This window comes from Somniosus microcephalus, chromosome 20, assembly GCF_052327205.1.
Source record: "Somniosus microcephalus isolate GS21.2 chromosome 20, FLI_Smic_1.0, whole genome shotgun sequence".
Classification (NCBI taxonomy): Eukaryota; Metazoa; Chordata; class Chondrichthyes; order Squaliformes; family Somniosidae; genus Somniosus; species Somniosus microcephalus.
Window position 1 is genome coordinate 46,415,227 of NC_141006.1, and position 17,700 is coordinate 46,432,926.

The 17,700-nt window shown below is 45.4% G+C and overlaps 1 long non-coding RNA gene across 4 annotated transcripts in view; it reads right to left on the reverse strand.

The window, feature by feature from the left end:
- The window catches only part of LOC147103195 (uncharacterized), a 35,740-nt gene that overhangs the window by 1,002 nt on the left and 17,038 nt on the right, over nucleotides 1-17,700 (reverse strand). The window contains exons 1-2 of one of the 4 annotated variants that reach the window (XR_015072913.1): nucleotides 2,296-2,815; nucleotides 79-1,184 (exon numbers count right to left, since the gene is read on the reverse strand). This is a non-coding gene — a long non-coding RNA (uncharacterized LOC147103195). The other 3 variants (XR_015072911.1, XR_015072914.1, XR_015072912.1) reach the window with 3 other exon arrangements.

Consider the following 17,700-nt stretch of genomic DNA (forward strand, 5'->3'; position numbering starts at 1 on the left):
CTGTCCGAGTAGGCTACGTTCCAGCTACTCAATCATAATGTAAATTGTAAACAATAGGTGAGAGTATCATTTACTTACTGGTGTAATGTGGTCAGTCTCATTTCCTGGTACGACCAGTTGATTAGAATGCGTTTAATTCCCATTAATATACTGCATGTTATATAACACTTTGTAATTGAAGTTAATAAATAAAACATACACTTCTAAAACACTTCTTAGTTGTTCTGGCGTCTCCTGCGGAGGAGGAAGAGATAAACATAGTCAAATCAAACTGGGAGGTAACACGAATTGTACACGGAGATCCTGTATTTCATTCACAAGATAATTATGGAGGCCATTCAATCCATTTTAGGTTATCCATCCAGTGATACCCTACAGCCCCCCTCATTGCAGCATCGATTCCTTATTGACTGATTCTGGGGTTTTGCTTCCACTATTCTACCTGGAAATCCATTCTGTGTATCGAGCACTCGCTGTGTGAAGAAGAACTTTGTGATATCAGTCCTCAACCTACTCTTTACTAACCTGAACCTGTCACACAGTTTACCTTGAAGTAATTTTCCACATTTCATCTTTTTTTCCTCGCCAGTCACTGTCTTGTCTCTGTCTCTATAAGATCACCTCTCAGCCGCCTCCTTGCAAGGTTGAACAGTCCACGTGTCTCCCTTCGTTTCCTCATGATGGCATGTCAGTGCTGGGGGGAATCAAACATTTTCTACTCTTTTTTATTCAGTGTCGGCATCAAACAGTCCTAGGTGAGCTTTAGCAAAGAAGAGGTGCTGGCTAAGCCCCCCTCGACACCAGCCAGCAACATGTGCCGAGTTCAAGCTCAGAAAAACATCTCTGACTGCACCACTGTGACATTCCCATTCCCCAGTCCAGCTTTCTTTATAAGCAGCGTTCGATGGCTCGGAAATAAATGACCTTATTAATCTAGTGTTAGTTTGTGGTGAATTTTAGACAATTTTGTGCTGTGGACATACACCAATCAGGAACTTACTTGAGATCATCAGTGCTCGTTTCATTGAAGACCCTCAGCCACCACAGGCAGGAGACCTTTACAACAACAGACTGGCCTGGAGATCAATCTGTGCCGCCAGTTTCTTACCTGAGTCCTTTATTTTACTGGGAAAGTCCATTTTCTCGGGAACTACAGCAGCAGAAGCCAAAACCTTTGATCACATCTAGAAAATGAGAGGGTCGCAAAGTTATGTTTGTGATGGTGGAGAACATCTGGCAAAGGATTACGTCAGTGTGTCAACCCATTAAGATTCACTATATTAAAACGGGGACCCAGTTCTCCTTTAAAATTGAAGCAATAAAATGACAATAACTGTTACAAGGCCCAGTGACTAATTCGTTAGCTTTGAAAATATACACCTATAAAGCTTTTTAAATGGTTTAATTTCCAACGAGGAACACAACAAAATAGAAAGAACTAAAGAAATACACGGAGTGAATGTAAAATCCGTCCTTCAGACGAGACTTTAAAGTCCGGCCTGTTCGGGTCGATGTTAAAGATCCCATGGCGCTAGTCAAAGAGAATCAGAGTTCTCCCAGTGGGCAGACCAATGTTTCTCTGTCAACCAACACCGCCTAAACATAGATTGCTCTCCTGCCTGTTTGCAGGAATGTACTGATGCAGAATGCTCCCGGCTTTTGCTTTTTGTAACAGTCACTGCACTTCAGAATAACTCACCGCATGTAACGAGCTTTGGGCCATTTGTGAGAAATTTGCGAAGGCACAATATATATATACAATATATATATATAAGTGCATCTCTTTATTATTTTTATGCAGAAGTTCCGCCGCCTCCATTCACGCAAGCTTTTTTTTCCCGCGTCTTTGTTGAAGTGTTCAAACTCATTGATTTCACAGATTTAGTTGACTATTTAAAAAAAATTAACTGTGTTCTGTTGTAGAAAGATCAAACGTGTCCCTCCTGTGTTTCCTGCATTCAGGGGCCCGATGTGCCATTTCAAATCGAAGGCTTTTTGAGCAAAGGAGAAAAGGACCAGAAATATTGCAGACAGAACAGCACTTCTCCCCAAACCCAGTAATAAGGGGCAGATACTCCGGCCTCCAAAATAGTCTCTGGTGTGTGGAGTTGTTTCCTAAAATGTGCACATTACAAATGACAGGCTTTATTTTTTTTTAAAGGAAAATAAAAGATGGTTACGACAAATTAAAAGTAGAGCGCGTCTCTTAACATGGCAGTGGGAGCTTTTAGTTTTTTTGAAAATCCGCAATGCACTGCACGTAGCTCTTTCTGATAATACGCTGCAAAAACTCACTGCGGGGCATTCACGCAAAACACGTCTGCTCTGGTGCAGAAATACCACCGAGGGAATGTTAATTGCTTATTAAAATATGAAATGACGGCACAAATCAGGTGACAAAGCCATATAAAGGAATAGCTTTCTCCCGGCTATCTCTGCCCGGACCAACTCCCTGCATTTCAATCAGCCCGGGGAGTCGTTTTATAACACGGTTTGGAGGGACCTAACTTTGAAACTTACTGTAAAATCAATTCCTTTTATTGTGCCAGCAATTACTCTCTCTGACCTGTTCTTATCGAGTTGGCTTTAATAAATTGTGCGCACAATATCCTGAAGTTTGAAAGGAAACATGCCCTTTCCTCAGTGTTGATTTAATGGTTCAACCGCCGTCTGTCTTTGTGCAGAAAAACTCCACTCACCAGTTTGCCAGGGAGTTATTTTGGCAAGCTGACAAGCAAAGCAACTGGTCCACCCCGATGAGCGGCTGCAACTGCGAGGTTGTCTGTGTCCCCCCCTGTCTGCGTCTGTCCCTCTGTCTGTCTCTGCCTGACTCTGTCCCTCTGTCTATCCGTCTGTCAGTCTCTGGCTCTGTTTCTGTCTCTTTCCCCTTCCTGCTTCCCTGTTGCCTATTATCCTTAGTGACTTGCTGCTTCTCTTCCGAACACCTTGTCCATACCAAACATGCACTATTTTATGATTCATTCTCTTGCATCACATTTTCGAACAAATGAGATTTTAAAAATTCTACTTCTTAGAGGGCAGGCACTTTTGAAAATAATAAATTTCAGGGGTATTTTTGTAATCATTTGTCTCAACTTTACATATTTATCTCTGAATCTCAAGTGTAGGCATTTTCATATTTCTGTCTGTTAACAATCCATTGAATAGTAAAATGGTTAAGATTGTGTTGGACCAGTACTTTTAAAAATTCATCCTTGGGATGTGGATGTCGCTGGCAAGGCCGGCAATTATTGCCCATCCCTAGTTGCCCTTGAGAAGGTGCTGGTGAGCCGCCGCCTTCTTGAACCGCTGCAGTCCGTGTGGTGAAGGTGCTCCCACAGTGCTGTTAGGGAGGGAGTTCCAGGATTTTGACCCAGTGACAATGGAGGAACACGATATATGTCCAAGTCAGGTTGATATGTGACTTGGAGGGGAAGCTGGAGGTGATGGTGTTCCCATGCACCTAATTCCCTTATCCTTCTAGGTGGTGGAGGTCGTGGGTTTGGGACGAATTGTCAAAGAAGCCTTGGCGAGTTGTTGCAATGCATCCTGTTGAAAGGATTCGCAAATTTCATGTCTCCCCTGAAGATTTACTTCTGGCTTATTGGAGAAACCCTGGCTGGACTGAGTTTAAAATCCAGGGCTCCAGGGCCCAACAAGATGGTTACGGTCAACCTCATGGCCAAGGCCTGCAAAGTTCAGGTTTGGACTGACAAAGAAGGAATGTTCCAGAAGTTAGAAGGCAGACAGGCTTTCTGCATTTATGTATGAGAAGCAAACAGTGGCATTCGGGCCTCTGATTAAAACCCATCAAGGCCGTTTGCACAGATAATCAACGGGGAATAGCTGCATTCAGACCTTCGTTAGCTGACTTCAACACTGTTTGGAAACGATCAACGGGGCATTAAAACTGGAATGGCCCCATCACAAGACCAGTTACACAAAGGAAAACACTTATGGGACGTTTAAAGACTGATTAACCGGCCATCCAGGTCGATGGGCCCAGATTGGTTTCCTTTGTATCATCTTCAACACGTTCAGGTCAGACAAAGAAACAAGCTGATCTGGCAAGTGATAAGGGCTACCAGAAAGGGGTATAAGTAGTCCCTCAGGAAGCCACATCTCTCTCTCTCTCGCCTGGACTCCGGTGCCCTGCCTTACCATCAAGAAGATCGACGACGAAGAGCCCGTCCAGGGAAGCAGGATACCGACAGTTACGTTTGAATCACTGGGGTATCTCTGCTCTGGGCAGTGAAAACCCTAAAGACATCGGCAGGCAACGGGCCACGGAGCAGGTGTTCTACCATCCGAGACTGGTGAACATAAACTTTCTGGCCCATCGCAAGACAAATTAGATAGGTGTAAAGGGTGGAAGTTAAGAGGATTGCTAAAATTGTCATTTTAGTCATTTTCCCTCGATGTGTCCGTTTCTCCTCCCCCGCTAAGTGTAATTGTGTTACATACATAGTGATTTTCTCTGCATAGTGTTTATTTTTCTCTATTTTTAATAAACATTGGTTTTCTTTGCACCAAACCACTGGTCTCATTTTGTTTATATCGCTGCTCGTAATAAGTCTGGTGGTCAGAACCAGAGGGGAAGCGATTCGAACCGCACGGGGCTGGAGCAGCTCAGATACGCCTGACTGGCCAGACACAAACCCCAAACCAAAACCCCCAGCACGGTGGCATAGTGGTTAGCACTGTTGCCTCACAGCGCCAGGGACTCGGGTTCGAATCCGGCCTCGGGTGACTGTCTGTGTGGAGTTTGCACATTCTCCCCGTGTTTGCGTGGGTTTCCTCCGGGTGCTCCGGTTTCCTCCCACAGTCCAAAGATGTGCGGGTTAGGTTGATTGGCTATGATAAATTGACCCTTAGTGTTAGGGGGATTAAATACGTGGGGTTACGGGGATAGGGTGGGATATGTGTTGGTGTAGGGGTTATGGGGATCGGGTGGGATATGTGTCGGTGCAGGCTCGATGGGCCGAAATGGCCTCTATCTGCACTGTGGGGTTTCTGGGATTTCTGTGAAACAAAAAAAAGACTTGCATTTCTATAGCACCTTTCACAACCACCGGATGTCTCAAAGCGCTTTACAGCCAATGAAGTACTTTTTCAAGTGTAGTCAGTGTTGTAATGTAGGAAACGCAACAGCCAATTCGTGCTCAGCAAGCTCCCACAAACAGCAATGTGATAATGACCAGATAATCTGTTTTTGTTATGTTGCTTGAGGAATAAATATTGGCCAGGACACCGGGGATAGGCTCCCTGCTCTTCTTCGAAATAGTGCCATGGGATCTTTTACATCCACCTGAGAGGGCAGACGGGGCCTCGGTTTAATGTCTCATCCAAAAGATAGTATACACTGCAGCCATGGTACGCCGATGCTAAAGGGAGTGGATGTTTATGTCAGTGGATGGGATGCCGATCAAGCGGACTGTTTTGTCCTGGATAGAGTCGAGCTTCTGACTGTTGTTGGAACTGCACCTGTCCAGTTATTTGTGAGCTAGCTTTGAATGACTTAGACACCTGGATCCCGAAATCCCTTTCTTTTTCTATGCACCCTAATACTTCATCATTAGATTATATTCCGCTCTGCTATTCTTGTTTTCAGAGTGTACCATGGCACACTTTGTTATGTGAAGTTGTATCTGCCATTGTTCTAGCCATTCATTTAATAAATTTACATCCTTTTGCAGTTTGCTGGCCTCTTCTCCTAGCTTAGTATCTTCTGAAAACTTGCATATGCTCCCCTCTATTTCAAAATCTAGGTTACTTTTATATGCAATCACAAACTGGGGCCCATTACCAATCCTTGGGGATACCACTTGTCCCTGCTTGGCAATCTAACACACAGACCCCTAACTCCCAACCAATGTCCTATCCATTCCAAGAAGTACCTGCTTTTCTGTACCTATCTGGTCATGATTCTCCAGGCACCATGAATGTGGACCAGACTTGATGGACCAGCTGGTCTTTTCCTGCCTATCATGTTTATCTGCTCGTATGTAGTGTACTCCAATTCCGTGGGCCTCAATTTTAGCTACTAAACTCTTGTGCAGAACCTTATCAAATACTTTCTTAATATCCATGAATATGGCTTCCACTGATTCTCCCTTATCCACTGATTCTATCAAAGTGCTCTATTAGAAAGACTTGCATTTCTATAGCACCTTTCACGACCACTGAACGTCCCAAAGCACTTTACAGCCAATGAAGTACATTTTTTGAAGTGCAGTCACTGTTGTAATGTAGGAAACGCGGCAGCGATAATGTGATAATGCCCAGATAATCTGTTTTAGTTGTAGATTGAGGGATAAATATTGTCCAGGACACCGGCAATAACTCCTCAGCTCTTCTTCGAAATAGTGCCATGGCATCTTATACATCCACCTGAGAGAGCAGACAGGACCTTGGTTTAACATCTCATCCAAAAGGCAGCACCCCTGACAGTCTCTGGAGTGGGATTTGAACCCATAACTTCCTGACTCAGAGGCGAGTGTGCTACCAACAGAGCCACAACTGACACTGGTTAGATATGACTTATCTTTCACAAGATCCTACCGACTCTCCTAAATCCCAAGTGCTCACTTACTTTGTCCCTGATGATGAATTCTAGAATCTTTCGACTGCCAGTGTTAAACTCGTTGGCCAATAGTTACTTGATTTGTCCCTTACTCCTTTTCTGAACAACTGAGATTGATAGATTTGGTGCAGATAAAGTGAAAACATTGTGGATTAAGATATTCTCCCTCTCCCACCTTTGGCCGGACTTGTGCCCAATTGGAAAATCTATGCTGAATCTAGGTGAAAACTTAACAAGTGGGATTTGCTATAAGCCACTCGGTCAAAATGAGGGATTAGACTGGGATTTTATACTTGGCTAAGGGAAGCATGTGACGAATCAAAACACAACTGTTATGGATAACTTCAATTTATCAGGGATCAATTGGGATGAATATGATGGGAGATACTAGCCTAGATTTTCCAATTGGACATGAACATGACCGGAGGTTGGATGGGGAGCATGATTCACACCTGCCTTACATAATGAGTGCTGACCCATCATAATTTCCAGGAGCAGCTTCATTTGAATTATTATGGCAATCTCCATTTTAGAAACACCTCTGATTGGGACTTTGTCCAATTGGGGGTTGGGGAGGAGGCGGGGTGGAGGAGGAGGCTGGGGGGTGGGGAGGAGGAGGGAGGAGGAGGAAGAGGGGATGGCATTTGAATAATATGCTGCTGCACGATTTAAAGGGCTGCAGCATCTTAACAGGTTGGCCAGCAACTCAGTTCTTTTGCTGCACTAAGAAAATCACTAATTGCAAAAAAATGTCTGTGAGCTCTGATGCTTTTGGATTCTGCTGTACGATATAGACAGGTTGGTCAGATGGACAGAACAGTAGCAAATGGCATTTAACCCTGAAAAGTGTGAGGTGATGCATTTTGGGAGGACTAACAAGACAAGGGAATACACAATGAATGGTAGGGCTCTAGGAAGGACAGAGGATCAGAGGGACCTTGGTGTGCGTGTACATAGATCCCCGAAGGCAGCAGGACAGGTAGATAAGGTGGTTAAAAAGGCATATAGGATACTTGCCTTCATTAGCCGAGGCATAGAAGATAAGAGCAGGGAGGTTATGATGGAGCTGTACAAAACGCTAGTTAGGCCACAGCTGGAATACTGTGTGCTGTTCTGGTCGCCACACTATAGGAAGGATGTGATTGCATTGGAGAGGGTGCAGAGGAGATTCACCAGGATGTTACCTGGGCTGGAGCATTTCAGCTATGAAGAGAAACTGGACAGGCTGGGGTTGTTTTCCTTAGAGCAGAGGAGGCTGAGGGGGGACCTGATTGAGGTGTACACATTTATGAGGGGCATAGATAGGTAAGATAGAAAGGAACTTTTCCCCTTAGTAGAGGGGTCAATAACCAGGGGGCATAGATTCAAGGTAAGGGGCAGGAGGTTTAGAGGGGATTTGAGGAAAAACTTTTTCACTCAGAGGGTGGTTGGAATCTGGACCTCACTGCCTGAAAGGGTGGTAGAGGCAGGAACTCTCACAACATTCAAAAAGCATTTAGACGAGCACTTGAAACGTCATAGCATACAAGGCTACGGACCAAGTGCTGGAAAATGGGATTACAATAGACAGGGCTTGATGGCCGGCGCGGACATGATGGACCGAAGGGCCTCTTTCTGTGCTGTATAACTCTATGGCCCCGATTTTCGGCTTGTGTGGGAAATGGTCGGGTTTCCCCGAATGTGGGGTTTCTGACACACGTAAAAAAGTGTCAGCCAGCTCCACGCAATTTTCCCTCAAGTGGCCAATTAATTCCCAGCATGTGCAAAGCCTTGCTAATTGTCCAATTCGAGTCAGAAATCTCCACAGTATGATGTCATCATTCGTGGTGCTTTCAAGGTCCATAGCAAGCACTGCATCCTCTGAAGGCTTCCAAACGAACCATACAGGATGGCAGAGGAGCCTGCAGCAGCTGTGGCCAGTGCCAGACCCCGAGCTGCCTTCAAATTCGATGAGGCTTCACTGCAGGCATTATTGGATGGGGTAAGGGCCCACAGGGAGGTCCTCTTCCCTAGGTCAGGGAGGAAGAGGCCTCCCCCACAGTACCATCCAGAGCCCCCGTCCTCACTGTGGAGGAGGAAGAGGCTGTGCAGCCAGACTCCTCAGAGGAAGCTCCAACCTCTGAGGGTGCAGCGTCAGCAGAAGTAAGCGCACCCAGCACCAGCGCAGACACTCACACCTTGGGGGGACCTTCGGGACATAGAGTAGTGTTGTCACCTGGTGTTTCACAGCTCACAAGTGAGCCTCAGCAGATTCTGGAGACAGGGACAGCAGTGGAGAGTCCTCGTCGGAGGGCGCAGGACTCTGCCAGCTCAGCTCAGCTGCGCTGCATGTCGACCCTCTGCCTCTGGGTCCATCCGTAAGAGAAGAGGTGATGGATCTCCATGCACAGATGCAGGAGTCTCTGGCAGGTTTTGTTTCCAGGGTCGCTGCGAGTGTGGAGCGAATGGAGGAGTCCATAGCAACCATGAGCAGAGCCTTTGTGGAGTCATTGGCGCATGAACGCATCACCATGGAAAGGTTGGCAACCTCCATGCAGGAGATAACTCGCCAGGGTACGGAAAACATGGTGAGTGCTCATAAGAGAATGACATCTCTTGAGGAGCGTTGGCCATCTGTTGAACAGAGAAACCAGATCTTCATGGAAGTCCTTCTGAGTAGGACTGCCAGTGCAGAAACAGGTCCCACTGGCCCCCTAAAGCGCAGCAAGGTGCTCTCAAGCCACTTCCAAATGCTGGCCCCTTCTGGCCTGTGCAGCTTCAGGTGAGTGAGCAGCAGCCTGGTGCTCCTGGTGCTCATCCTGCTGTTCCTGTTTCTGCTGCTGCCACCTCTGCTGTTGGAGATCCTCTAATGCCAGGAAGGGAAGGTACCAAAGGCCTCCCATGCTTCTGGAAGATGCCTCCGTTAAGGGGGCGCTGAGTTAGGGTGGTGAGAGGGGCTTCCCAGGAGCTCACACTGGAGGTGTGTGAGGCTCCAACTTCCTACAGCTGTTCCTAAGCCTTCAAAAAGTTCCCCCAAGCCTTCATCAACAAGGTCCTGCAGCCTGCAAATGCTGCCTCTTTAAATCTCTTCAGCCCTCATTGACCTGCAGCTGACAGCAAGCAAGCCAACTGTTTTCACGCCAGCTCTCATCAGCGGGGTTCCCCGCAGGCATGTTTGATGTGGGGAAAGTCCCAAAGTCGCATCGGCCCCGGAAAATCTACCTCAACAAGGAGATAATTGCTCATTACTGCTCCGATGACCAGTCCCGCCAGCGGCGGCCGGGACTGAGGCGGTTCGCATAGAAACGGCGGTCTGAAAGTCAGACGGGGCGGGGAGTCAGGTGGGGGGGGGTCCCAACCCGGGGAGTCAGGTGGGGGGGGGGTCCCAACCCGCTTTTTCGCCAATTTTCGGCCCCCGGCCGCCTGAAAAGCTGCCTGACGGCGGCCAGAAAATTGACCCCTATGACTTTACGACTCTATGACAAGGGCTGTTGTTGAAAGTTAGGTAGCAGAGGGCAGCCCTCTCTGAAACAGAGGGTCACTCCCCCAGGAGATCCACTCAGGCCAGGGCTGTCAGTGCTAACTTCAAAACTCCACACCGGGTCACTCATTACTACAAAAAATTTCATGGCCTTATGGCCTCGCCCCTCCCTATCTCTGTAATCTCCTCTGGCCCCACAACCCTCCGAGATCTCTGCTCTCCTCTTATTCTGGCCTGTTGAGCATCCCCAATTTTAATCGCTCCACCATTGGTGGCTGTGCCTTCAGCTGCCTAGGCCCTAAGCTCTGGAATTCTCTCCCTAAACTTCGCTGCCTCTCTACTTTTATTTCCTCCTTTAAGATGCTCCTTAAAATCTATCTCTTTGACTAAGCTTTTCATCATCTGCCCTAATATCTCCTTATGTGGCTCGGTGTCAAATTTTGTTTGATAACGCTCCTGTGAAGTGCCATGGGACGTTTTACTACGTTAAAGGCGCTATATAATTACAAGTTGTTGTTGTTGTCATATGTTGAGTGTTTTGACCATTTTTCCACAGAAAAGTTCTTGGTATGATTTATATTAAAACATGTCACTTTTAAATTAAATTCAAATGATCATGGCAGCTAGAGGATAGGGGACTGTTGGAATGGAAGTGTATTAATGCTAGGCAGATCAGTTTGTAAAATGTTGCTGCTCGCTTAGCATTTTAAACTGTGACAATAAACTCATAATGTTAAGATGGTCCTATTCATCTTAAGAGTAGCAGGACATAGTTTCTCGGGACCCACACCTGGGGGTGGCAGTTCTGCTGACCAATGCCCTGACAGGGAGAGAGTCAGAGGTCATTCACTAGTTTCCTGCCCTGGAGGAAAAGAGAGGTCAAAGGGGAACACGTTTTTAAGGGAGAGCCAATGAATGCTGGAGAGAACTGGTCAAAAAAAGTTGTGAAACTGCTAATAATGTGATGTGGTGTGTTTTATTATCTTTCTTATCTCAAGTTGGGGATTGAATTTATTTTGATTACGCTGTTCACTTTCTGTCTGTAAAATAAAGCAACTTAATGATTTGTACCTGGCCTTGTCTCGCTAAGGTGTTATCAGTCTGTCTACCAAAAGATTGGAGAAGCATGCATGAGAACGTGCACAAGATATCCAGTTCAAAGCACAGGGGGGTGCTGTTGTTATGGCTCCGGGTTGTGTTAGATGATTAGATATTGGGTAATATGGGCACACTTTGAATGTAAGACCTGGGCGCCACATGCAGGGTGACCAGCGTAGCTGAACCTGAGAGAATTTCCAAAATTTGTAACACTTTACCAGATTAGGGCAGGTAAGGTGAGTCAAAGGTATCTTCCAGCATAGCACTGTACTAAGTATGTCTGCCACTTACAATGACCCCCCCTTCACACTGCATTAATGTCCCTGAATTGCTTACCATCAATGCCCATGCAGTATTATGATGCCCTTTATACCCCAAGCCTTCACCTGGAAATGTCCCTTCAATCATATCCGCATTCAATGCCTTGCTTGGTTCATTCACCTGCATGCTGACACCTAGATTTTATTACATGTCATAGGAACAATAGCTAATTCTCACTTTTTGCATTCATTTTCAAGGGGATGACAGCTCATAATAGTTGAGGGAGAGCTGCGACAGGTGGAGACCCGCCCCCAACCCTCTATTATGAGGATGCATTGCAAATTCTGGAGAGGGCTTTAGGTAGGAGGACATGCATCACTGAGGATTTGTCATAGCATTCTGTTTCTCTTCCTTCTCTTCCAGTTGTAGCCTACATTAATATGAGTGAATCATATCGCCAAACCCTCGTGTTTCTCCTTGTACTAAAAATGATGTGAGGTGTATTCTCAGGAATCCATTCTAATCCCTGTTCCTCGTTTCCTTCTTTAGATGTGCTGCAACAAGAAGACACAAGCATCTCAGCCTTTGGCGATATAAGTGCTTCGCATCTCACGCCATCACTCACTCTATCCCTCCCAAGCCCCATCTCAGAGACATCCAGCCTGGGACCGCTGGAGAGTGAGCCAGAGGGCAGCGCACTGGGTGACACAGCATGAGTGAGAAGGGGCAGCTGGCAGTGGCAAATGAGGAGGAAGACATTGTTGTCTGGAGGGTCAGGAGCCATTATCTCTGAGCTGAAGAGTCTGGGTATCTGGAGCATACAAGCCCTGCATTTAAGAGAACGACGCTTTGATCGGGCTTTGATGTAGGCATTGGGGACTGCAGAGGACTGCTGTGGTGAGGAGTCCATTAGCAGTATGCACTGTACGCTGAAGAACAGTTTATCAATGTTTCAGAGCATTTGCAGTGCATCTGTGTCAGTGGCCCCCATGACTCAGGTCCTAAGGGCAGTTTGTGCTTCATTCATGGAGGCTTAGATCTCTGCTGTAGAGACCTGGGTGCCAGATGGAGAAGGCTGTCTCTTCAGGCTTCAGTAGGCTTGGCAACTGATTACAGGCATGTACCACATGAGGTTTCACTCATCTCATTGGCTTATTGGTACCATTAGGTACCCTTTCCATCAGTGGCCATGTAAAGTCAGTGCCCAGTACTAGCACATTAGAAATACACACAGATGTCGTCGAGTCTCTCCGATCAGCACCGTGTGAGTGGCATTGTGCCACCCCCCACCCCCCTCCCTCTGATACCTGTACATGTGGCAGAAAGGAGGCAGGGCCATGCTGCCAATGCAGCCTAACAAGAGATACAACCTACAACACGTCCATCTCATGACTTAGTTGCAGTGACAAGGGTCACTTTCATCTGAAGAGGCCCCTATTGGACTACCGTAGCCAGCCACCTCACACACACACACACACACACACACACTCGTCACTCAGGTAGCACCTCGGAGAAACATAGATGCCAGCTATTCGTGTTTTATACAAATAGTTTGCGCCTGAGGCCACTGTGTTCATGTTTGCCTCTGAAGGTCCTCGGGATTCAACCTGTACAGAGATTGCCCCAAAAAGCACATCCTCTGGCCTCACGGGGCTGCATCGATGGCTCGCAGGAGAAGGTCAACAAGGTCATCAAGGTCAGAAAGTGGCAGTAGAGACGGTCCTGGTGATAGGTGGAGCTGGTTACATCGGCACTGGTACATCGGTAGTTACTGTGTGACACAGTCGTGGCCAAATGTAAAATAGTGCTGAACAACAGACGTGATCTTTTCTTGCCAAATTAGAGAATGCAATCATTTAAAATTCCTGTTAGAATTTGCTCCCTATGAGAATCAAAAAGAATTTATATAATGAATTGAAATCTTATCCTGTTTTAGAGATTGGGATCACACTGGAAAAATGTTGATTAGTAAAGAGCTGAATATAATTCAGATGGGTAACAGAAATGAGTACCTGGAAAGACTCAGCGCCTTGAAAAACCTCTCTTCAGTAGCGTTGACTTTCTACCTCCTTGCAAAAAGGGAAGGTATGAATGGAGAGTATGTGGCACCATAAATTCGCTATAGTCCAGGCAACGAGAGATTGAGGACTTGGTCAATAGCCTCATTAAAGCTGTTTTATCTTGTCCTTTTAGTTTACATTCTGGCACTAATGTTGTGCGTACACATATTGTTTGAAAAGGTCTGAATGTTGCTTTTGTGAGGTTACATGATTTAAAGCTTTGAGTTGCTGTGCACAGAGAAGGAATCGTAGATGATGAAATATCCGTGCAGAGAAGGAGGAAGATGTAGTTAATGCAGTAACCAGATGTGGAAGCCTGGAGAAGGGCCCCTGTGTAAGAATAGCATGAATATCTTTTGCAGACAGCAATGGGATATCCTCTGCATCCTGTTCAACTGTTCCTCTAACTGATCCCCTTGCTAACCTTGGGGCCCTTCCTCCTCAGGGGCCCCCATGACAAAGGCTTTTTGTAAGTGCAGAAGGCAGTACACGACCACAAAACTTGAGACCTTTATCAGGGAACCCCCAGATCGATCCAGAGTCTTGAAGCATGCTTTCAACATGCCAGTGGTGTGCTCAGTTTCCACACTGGTGGCTGCATGGATCTCATTGTAGTAGTGCTCAGCTCACCTCCTTGGATCCCGCACAAGTATCACGAGGCACGGCAGCAGAGGATAGTATTGATCTCTCAGGAGCCACTGGAGACTAGCCTTTCAGGTTCAAAGAGTAATGGCATGCTGATTTGTCTTAAAAGGAATGCGTTGTGGAAGGTATCATTAAAACAAGTATTAGCATGAGTGACACAGTGCTGCTTGTTGTAAATAGTGAGAGTGGAATCCTTTCCTGTTGATGTAGGAAGTGGCATTGAGCAAGAAAGCATAGAAAATATATGGGTGCAATCTCCGACTTCTTCGTCCTTTGAGAGGTCTGCCACTCTGTAAAGTTGTGGTGCCCTGTCATGGTGCTTCTGGTTGTCTATGGGGAAGCGGATGAACTGGTTGGCTTCAATGCATCTCTGACTTACTTAATGCAGATTGGCTAATGTTAGTGATATTCCCCAGTGGCAACCTGATAGCATAAAAATTCACTGCAACTGTGACCTTTGCAGCCATTATCACGTAGTGACTATGGTGGAAGCGGGCAGTATGTCAGGTTATCTCATTGGTGGCTTCCTTTGCAAACACTGCTTCCGGGGCAACTGCAGGTAGGAGGACCTCTGCTAGCAGGTGGTGCCTAATCAGCCTGGTATCTCTCTATTGCTCCTGCTCTTCTTCCAAGAAGTAAAGATACAGGAGAATTGCCAATGGGAAACCTATAGCACTCTGTCTGAAATGTCAGCCCTACCATAAACGGCACAGAGACAGATATAATAGTAGATGGCAGCAGCCAAACAAGCAAGCAAAATTAAAGCAGAAATGAGCTTTCTTGCAAATCCTTTCAATCTTTCAATTGTCATCTACCTGATCTGTAACACATAGCAGCCTAGACAACCCTTTTATCTTAATGAAAAGGAAAAAACTGAATTTATGTAGCATCTTGAATGAACTCAGGACCTCCCAAAGCATTTCACAGCTGATAAAATACTTTTGAACTGTAGCCATTGCTGTAATGGTGGAAAACACTGCTCAACAACCAGTCCATTCATAATTTTTTACCTGAGATTGAAGAAAGCTTAAACAACCTGAACTATCAACAAGGTTCTCACTATATGAAATTTACAACAAAATAAAACCAGACTCTTGAGTGTGAATGTTTGTGCACAGCAAGTTGTTTTTATAATATTGGCTGAAGGATAAACGTTGGTCAGAAGAAATCTTCTCTTCTTTGAATCGTGCCGTGGGATCTTTTACGTTCACCTGAGAGCATAGACCAGTTGAGCCAAATGGTCTGTTTCTGTGCTGTAGATTCGATGTAACTATGTAGCAGACGGGGCCTCGGTTTAATGTCTCATCTGAAAGATGGCACCTCTGACAGTGTAGCACTCCCTCAGAAGTGCCAGCCTAGATTATGTGCTCAAGTCTCTAGAGCAGGGCTTGAACCCACAACCTTCTGACTCAGAGGTGAGAGTGCGGCCAACTGAGCCAAGACAAGATCATGGTAGGGTGGAAATGATAGAAAATTGGACGTATGGTATCGTTACCATCACATTTGCATGCACCTGCCCAAAAGTGGACACCAGAAAATGGGGCAGGTGCCAATATGGGCAGAATTCCAAAAGAATGGTCATCCTGCCTACTTCCTGCTTCAAGTTGCCCAATTTATGCCAGTTAACTGGGCAGCCCAGAGTGTAAAATCCAGGCTTATATCTTGAAATAATATTGGACTGCTATGTGACTTAAGTTGTTGAGGAATTTACGAGGCGTGGGTGATACCACATCTGATACTGTAAAACAACGAGGGGATGGCAGAGGAAATGATAGTAAGAGGCAAGTGGGAAATAATGACTACAATCTGAATAAGTTTAAAATGAGGCCAACAATGTAGACAGGAGAAGTACAACAGAGACTCAGGACGGTAAGTTCTAGAGGAACTAAAGAGGTCTGTATTGGATCTAGTTGTTATAGGAGAGAGGAATGGAAGAAAAATGGAACATCTTCAAGAATACATTACAGAAAATCAAAAGGAGCAATACACTCTTGGGATGGAAGTGCAGCAGAGAAAGGGTTGTGATGTGGACAACTGGGGAAGAGATATGAGGGTAAAGGTCAAAAAAGGAGAACTTTGCTTAAATGTTTTTTTGGGTGGGATAGAGGACAAAGGAGTAAAGGGTAAGAATAAAGTAAATGAGATGAAGAAACTGGTCAGGAGAGTGAAGATAGGAAACAAGATTGGGAGAAATATATAATGCAATGGGAAAGCCCTTTAGAAATATATTAATTGCAATCAGACACTCCAAGGGTGATGGAATATTAAGGGACCAAACAATGACATATACTCACTGGCTTTTTGTGTCTGTATTCACAGAGGAAATCGAGGCCTCCTTTCCTAATATAGTGGTAGAGTTTTCTGGGTGAGATGAGGAAATTTTAAGAATGATGGGACTTACAAACAAAGAGGTGGTGAGTAGGCTGAGAACAATAAAAGAGAGCAAGACTCCTGCCCCATATGGTCTGCATAGTAAAGAGAGCAGACTTTGGATCAGGGGAGAAGTTGTGCAAAATTTTCCTCCAGAAGATTAAGCAAATGGTTCAGAGCTCATAACAGGGTAGATTATGCACAGTGTGTGGAAGGGGTGGGCCTGATGGATTGAATGGCCTGTTCTCATTCCACACTAAGTGGCACTAAAGTCAGGGGCATTTGCTGGTAGTTTTTGGGTGTGATTGTGTTCTGCAACATGTCACTTATTCCTGGTGAGTAGACAGTTCCTCATCTTACATAGAATTTACAACACAGAAACAGCTCATTTGGCCCAACTGGTCTACGTTGGTGTTTATGCTCCATATGAGCCTCCTCCCACCCTACTTCATCTCACCCTATCAACAGATACATCTATTCTTTTCTCCCTCATGTGTTTATCTAGCTTCCCCTTAAATGCATCTATACCATTTGCCTCAACTACTCCATGTGGTAGCAAGTTCCACATTGTAACCTCTCTCTGGGTAAAAAAGTTTCTCCTGAATTCCTTATTGGATTTATTTATGACTCCCTTATATTTATGGCCCCTAGTTTTGGGCTCCCCACAAGTGGAAACATCTTCTCTATGTCTACCCTGTCAACCCCCTTCATAATTTTGAAGACCTCTATTAGATCACCTCTCAGCCTTCTCTCTTCTGAGATGACAATGGCATCCAGTTGAGCCTGAATGCACTAGATGTGATAGAGCCATCTGTGGAAATATGAGGGCAAGAACAATCTTAATTCATGTTAGATTATAAACAAACTGAAGGTGACGTCACCAGACTTTGTTAAAAAAATTAACATTAATCACAGCTGTGTCGAATTTATGAAGGAGGAAAATGATTGTGGTCTGGCAACATTTACACAGGCTTTAAATGAACTATACATCTACCTGGTTATTAGTAAAATCTTTCATAGCGCACACACTTCCTGAACATTTCCAATTCAGGATATGGTAGTGTAGTGATTATGATACTAAACCAGCAACCCAGAGGTTGGAGTTCAAATCACAACGTGACAAGTGGAGAAATTAAATTCAATAAATTTGTGGGATGGCGCCGGAAAAAAATTGACCAAGAAAGTGGCCAGATTGTCGTACAAACCCATTTGGTTCACGAATG